This window comes from Morus notabilis, unplaced genomic scaffold (assembly GCF_000414095.1).
Source record: "Morus notabilis unplaced genomic scaffold, ASM41409v2 Scaffold467, whole genome shotgun sequence".
NCBI lineage: Eukaryota > Viridiplantae > Streptophyta > Magnoliopsida > Rosales > Moraceae > Morus > Morus notabilis.
The window spans coordinates 356,769-363,715 of record NW_010361652.1 but is presented as its reverse complement, the minus strand read 5'-3'; the positions used below and the strand labels follow the sequence as shown (position 1 = coordinate 363,715).

Sequence of the window (6,947 nt, the reverse complement as noted above, 5' to 3'; positions counted from 1 at the left end):
GAATGATTTTGCTAGAGTAGTAAAGAGAGGTTCGAGGGAAGAAAAAGACGGGATCTGAGGTGTTTGATTTTTCTTTTATAATATTTTTCTTTATCATAAAGAAATGCTGCAACTATTAAAAATTGATGCAACACTCACGTCAAAAGTAAACCTGCATAAATCGTGTGTGATTGTTTGATAGTTTTTCTTCGATTTTATTGCTTCCCATGGTAAGAATTTCGATGTGTAATTCTTAAAGCTTTCCACTCAGATGTTGCTTATTTATTTTTGCACTTTCATACTTTATTATTGTTTCTCATTTCGTTGTTGTCTGCTATGGTAATTGTCAATTTGCCAATGTTGAGTTGTCTAGATTATTCTGTGTGTAGGTCGTATGAGTATGTTGTAATTAATTATGTATAGAGTCAACTAAAATTATATTATAATATCAAAATGGATAGAAAAATATTTATGCAACAAAACTATATATACTGAAATCCATCCAACTCAGCTAATGTCGGTCCTCTGGGTGATTCTCTGGATTAGGGACTGACCACTTCTGTACCCGCGTGCTGGCTTTCTCTGCCAACAAAAGTTGATTTGATTATCACAAAATGGGTACAAAGTATATAGTAAAAAGGTTCAATAATTGACTGCTTTTTCACTGATCAACTAATTAAGGGAAATTATTGGGCACCTCTTTTTCCCAGTCACATCGAATTGTTATTATCACCGTTTGTACGGCAGTCCCACCAAGGATTATCCCACCCCATATACCCTGTCACAAGGCATCAAATATGCATAAAATCCAACCACTCAAAAAGACATGTAATAATTAGTACTACCGATAATGTTTTACTAGAGAACTAGAATTATAATTCTTGGGCTTGATTCAAAATAACCTAATTAAGCTCAATGAAAGCTAAAATTATAGCAATGATTGCAAAAAGAACAAATCAAAGTCTAAGATTTATAATAAAAGCAACATTGTCTTTTCATCCTTATTAAATTATGATCCTTGTTCATTTTTTTAGCGAATCGTCATTATCGTTTTTGAGATGATCATCAAATGTATTGTGATTATTAAGATCGTGGTAAATCCGTAACCTTTTGTTTTCCACATTGAAGCAATTGGCGAATTCTCAACCACACAAGGAACGAAATCGTTGAAAACATGCTGGGAACACTAGAAGATATTTGCAGCCCTTTACAAAAATGACTCTAAGAAAGTTGAATAAACTTTCTAAAAGTTTACTTGCAAAATGACGAATGATTATGAATGATTTTGCTAGAGTAGTAAAGAGAGGTTCGAGGGAAGAAAAAGACGGGATCTGAGGTGTTTGATTTTTCTTTTATAATATTTTTCTTTATCATAAAGAAATGCTGCAACTATTAAAAATTGATGCAACACTCACGTCAAAAGTAAACCTGCATAAATCGTGTGTGATTGTTTGATAGTTTTTCTTCGATTTTATTGCTTCCCATGGTAAGAATTTCGATGTCTAATTCTTAAAGCTTTCCACTCAGATGTTGCTTATTTATTTTTGCACTTTCATACTTTATTATTGTTTCTCATTTCGTTGTTGTCTGCTATGGTAATTGTCAATTTGCCATTGTTGAGTTGTCTAGATTATTCTGTGTGTAGTTCGTATGAGTATGTTGTAATTATGTATAGAGTCAAATAAAATCAAATTATAATATCAAAATGGATAGAAAAATATTTATGCAACAAAACTATATATACTGAAATCCATCCAACTCAGCTAATGTCGGTCCTCTGGGTGATTCTCTGGATTAGGGACTGACCACACCTGTACACGCTTGCTGGCTTTCTCTGCCTACAAAATTTGATTTGATTGTCACAAAATGGGTACAAAGTATATAGTAAAAAGGTTCTATAATTGACTGCTTTTTCACTGATCAACTAATTAAGGGAAATTATTGGGCACCTCTTTTTCCCAGTCACATCGAATTGTTGTGATGGCCAATATCACCGTTTGTGCGGCAGTCCCACCAAGGATCATCCCACCCCATATACCCTGTCACAAGGCATCAAATATGCATAAAATCCAACCACTCAAAAAGACATGTAATAATTAGTACTACCGATAATGTTTTGCTAGAGAAGCTAGAATTATAATTCTTGGGCTTGATTCAAAATCACCTAATTAAGCTCAGTGAAAGCTAAAATGATAGGAATGATTAAATATATATATATATATATATATATTATTAGAGCCTTGTAATACGATGACACTCGGATAATATGTTTTGGAACTCGGACCGGGTTCAACATTGATCTGCTTTGGGCATTGCTCGGAGGCAGCTAAAAGATTCTCATCAAAAGGACAAAAAAAAAAGAGAGATTTAGAGGGGTTATATCTATTGGTTTGGAATTAAATTCGATACGTTTGTGCCCTAAGAACATGGTAAAAATTTAAATATACTAAAAAAATGGCATGAGAAGCTCGACAGCGCAAGAAACTTTGAAGAACACGGTTTCTGTTCAGAACTAAACTTTGTAGTTTTCGTAAGTACCCACAATTGGATTTTGTTCAGTTTGTTAGATAAAAGGGAATGTAGAAAGCTAAAACGCACCATAACACCCAATTTGAATATCCATCCCATTAGAATCTCTAGTGGCAGCCCAATTATGTAGTAGCAACCTAGATTTATATAGGCCACCCATGCCTGCCATCCGCTGCCCACAGCCACTCCTGTACAACAGAACCAAAAATAAATAAATAAATAGATGAAAGAGGTTGAGCATCAAAAATTGTTTTCAAATTTTTTTTTTTTTTTGGGTGGCAATTGATGAAAGGTCTAGACTAACCTGATAAAATGGCTGAAAACTGTTGAGTAAAACTGTGATGGCCAAGAGGTAAGACATCTTGCCAACTACGCGGATAACATCAGTGCTCGACGTGAATATGTATGCAAACTTGTGAAGTATTAAGATAAGTATGCAGAAGAAGAGACCGATAACTGTGGATTGCGCCACCGAAATTAACCTTCGTTGCAAATGTCACCGCGTTGCCATTGCCAGCACCGAGCTCGTTCGCCACCCTCACTCTTTGAAATCAAAGACAAAAGTTTCAGCGCAAAGCTTCTTTTGTTTATAATAGAGTCGAAATCTCTTTGGCTTATTTTTGACAAATTGGTTGTAAGATTGGTTAGCATTGTAAATTGATAGTCCTCTTAAGAAAAGTTTGGTTGTCATGTTTATTGGCTGCAAATCAAAGATCTTGACTGCTGAAAATCAAGAGTGGACTTTCTGGAGCATTATGGCTGGTTCTTCTAAGGAAAGAATCGTGAGAAATATTGGGAATGATTGTCTTCTTACTGTCATTGGGGCTGGTGACCTGATTTGTGGTGTTAATGGATGAGATATTACCATGATTAGATGTGCTTATCGTGGATGATTGAGGGGTGTGATTATGTGATGGTATATACAGTGACATGAGGGTTTTGATGCGGTGAAGAACGTGAGATGAAGAATATGTGCTGAATACAGAAAACTGGCGATTGTTCATGTGAAAATGAGATTGTAATGTTAAGTGTCGCTTGATATGTTGCGACGAATTGTTAGAACACTTTCGAGTTGGTTCTTCGGGAGTAGATTTCTTTTGTTTCGGGAGGAAACCGTCAAGTCGAGTGATGCTCACTGATCAAGCTTTCTAAGGAGATTCTAGGCAATGGCGACATCGTCAAGGAGGGAGTCGCTGAGTGTGTAAGACCGTTCGGTCCTTTGTAATCTTTTGAACTTAGTGGATTGATCATTGTCTGGGCGTGGCTTCACAGAGTAGGTGTGCGCACCGAACTACGATACCATTTTCTGGTGTCCTTTACGTTTCTGCATTACTTTCATGCATTGCTGTTTTGCTGGTTTAATTTCAGATTTTTTGTTAAAACAGTGTTACAGTAAAGTGTTATAACACTCTATGTGACACCAGCGACAAAAAGGACCTAACCATTGGTATCATAGCGGTTCACTAACTGTTTGCTTGGTGAGATTTTGGGAGTTGGTCTGTTGTAACAGGGATAGATTTTTTGAAAGAAGGTGGTTCGATTTCACATCCTCCTCTCCTCGATGGTTGCAATTATTCTTATTAGAAAGCTCGTATGAAGGCGTTCATCAAAGCACTTGATGAGAAAGCGTGGCATGCTGTGTTGATTGGTTGGACGTACCCTGTTACCAAAAATGAGGCTGGAGAAGAAGTTATGAAACCCGAAGAGAAATGGTCGACTGAAGAAGATCGATTAGCGAATAGCAATTCAAGAGCACTTAATGCCATCTTCAACAGGGTGGATGCCAATCAATTCAAACTCATTTCTACATGTGAGTCGGCCAAGAAGGCTTGGGAAATTCTACAGACAGCGCATGAGGGCACGACTGCCGTGAGACTATCAAAGCTTCAAATTCTCACTACTAGGTTTGAAAACTTATGCATGCTTGAAGATGACACAATTTCTGATTTCAATTCAAAGTTATGTGATATTGCTAATGAGGCTTTTGCACTTGGTGAGAAAATTTCTGAGGAGAAACTGGCGAGGAAGGCATTGAGATCACTCCCTCAAAGGTTTGCTTACAAAGTGACAGCTATTGAGGAAGCCAAGAATGTGAATCTGGATGAAAACAGGGAAGGAAAGAAGGGGAAAAGCATTGCCTTTCAAGCCGAAGTTGATTCTGATGATGAAGAAGATTTGGCCCAGTCCATAACAAGGTTGTCAAAGAAATTCAATAAGGTGATGAAGAAGGTCAATAGGAAGAATGAGAATTCAAGAAATGGCAACTCCATCAATTTTCAAAAGAGTAAATCTGCAGCAAATAGCACGGAATTGAAGACAAAGAACAGAAGTATTCAATGCCGAGAGTGCGACGGATATGGACATATTCAATCCGAATGCGCCAATACCCTCAAGAAGAAGAAGAAGTCGTTTAATGCAACATGGAGTGATGAAGACTCTGAAGGCAGTCAGGAGGATGAAGACCATGTGAGTAACTATGTTGCTTTCAATGTTTAAACTTATCAAAGTGTTTCTGCAGACAGTGTTACAAAAGGCGTCATAGACAGTGTTGCAACACTGCCTGTAACAGATTCCGTGAACAGTGAAAATGAAGGAGACCTTTTCAGATTTTGAGAGTAACAGTGATGGTGAGGAGTTGACTATTGATGCCATACAAGAATCCTATAAGACCATGTTCAGCAAATGGGTTAAAGTGTGTGAAATAAGTAAGTCTCTACGGGAGCGCGTCGATGATCTTGTCAAAGAGAATGATGTGATGAAGAGAGCTGCTAATAATTATGAATTGCTTATTGTAGAGAGAGAAAAGAAGTTGAAGGAAACAAGGGCTGAACTAGAGAGTGTTGGGAATGGTGTCCTAGAAGCATAAGATGTAATAGGTTATTTATTATTTATTTAATAAAAGAGTTTATTCATCATTTTATGTGTATATATTTGTGAATATTTTATGAATATCAATGAAAATTCCGTGATTATTTATGTAACCTTAAACATTGTATATAAGTGTTATATACAAGAGGATAATGTTTAAGGATAATAATCAAAAAGCAATGTTCATAATGAATTTAATTAAAGTTCAGAATCTTTAATTAAAACATTATTAATACATGTCATTCCTATTAGAATGGAACGGTGTTATCTGTACTGTTAATATAGTGAGATATTGAATGAGTGTATTTTGCATAATGAGATTATGTGGAACAAGGACACAGACACAATATGAATTTCTAATAATTTCCGTTAAGTATAGATATTCTAATTGAGTCTACCGATAGTCATATATAGAATGGTCTTAATCCTGAGTTCTTAACAGACTCCTATTTATGGATTTGTGTCTTTTGATTACGGATTCTGAGATCATGAATCCTATTCCTTGTATTTTGGAGATATGATGAAGTAGGTAGCCGGGAATGTTATTGCACGAGATGGAATCCATTCATTCTTAAGAAAAAAGTAGATAAATAATTCTCTTGAGGGTTCATTCAGTACTTGGACCAGTAGGAGCTCCGATTCATGAATGCGTTTTATGAATCACTGTCCATTAGAGAATCAATGATACTCAAAGATAAAGAAGTAATTAGAGAGGTTAACGGATTTTACTTTGCTATAATTATGAATTATTTATGGATGATCGATCTATATGCAATGACTATATCAAATGGACACTTCACAGTTTAGAAGTAATTTATGTCTATAATTTCGAGAGTGCAATTCCAAGTTTATAGTGGAGTAACTATTGGAATTAATAGAATTAATTAATTAATTAAAGTGTTTAATTGATTATTAATTTTATTAGAGCTCGGGATTATAGGTCCATTAGTCCCCGCGTCGTTCTAGTAATTCTACCAGACACAAAGGGTAAAATGGGAATTTTAGAATTACAGAATTCTAAAATTAAACACTCAAAAATAATTAATTGAGAATTAATTATTATTTAAATAATGTGATTATTTAAATAATAATTTGAACACATCGAGATTTATCCATTTAAACTTATTTGATAAGTTGTTCAATTTAGAATTCAAATTAATTTAAGTTTGACTTAAATTGAAATTTGAATTTGAGTCAAAATTGGACTACAGGATAAAGGATACTTTTCTCTTCCTTTCCTATATGAAATTGGCGCCACACATGGATGAGAACCCCCTATCTTGGCCGGCCACACTTAAGGATAAGGGAATGGGAGATTTTGTTTCAAATTCAAATAGGAGATAATTAACAAGTTTTATCTTGGAGATAGATATTAGATTCCTTCTTGAAGTTTGACTTCTACTCTATAAATAAGAGAATAGTAGAAAATTGTGGACACAATTTTTGAAACAATTTTTGCCCTAATTTGAATAGCGTGGTCGAAATTCTCTTAGAGCAAGGGAAGGAAAAAACTTTTCTCCAAAAATTCCACATCGTGCATGCGTTGGTGTTTGTGAAAATTCGAGTGTTTA

At 35.3% G+C, this 6,947-nt stretch overlaps 1 pseudogene; it reads right to left on the bottom strand.

The window, feature by feature from the left end:
• Positions 1 to 1,742: 1,742 nt before the first annotated feature.
• The window catches only part of LOC112092043, an 11,475-nt pseudogene continuing 6,270 nt past the window's right edge, over positions 1,743 to 6,947 (bottom strand).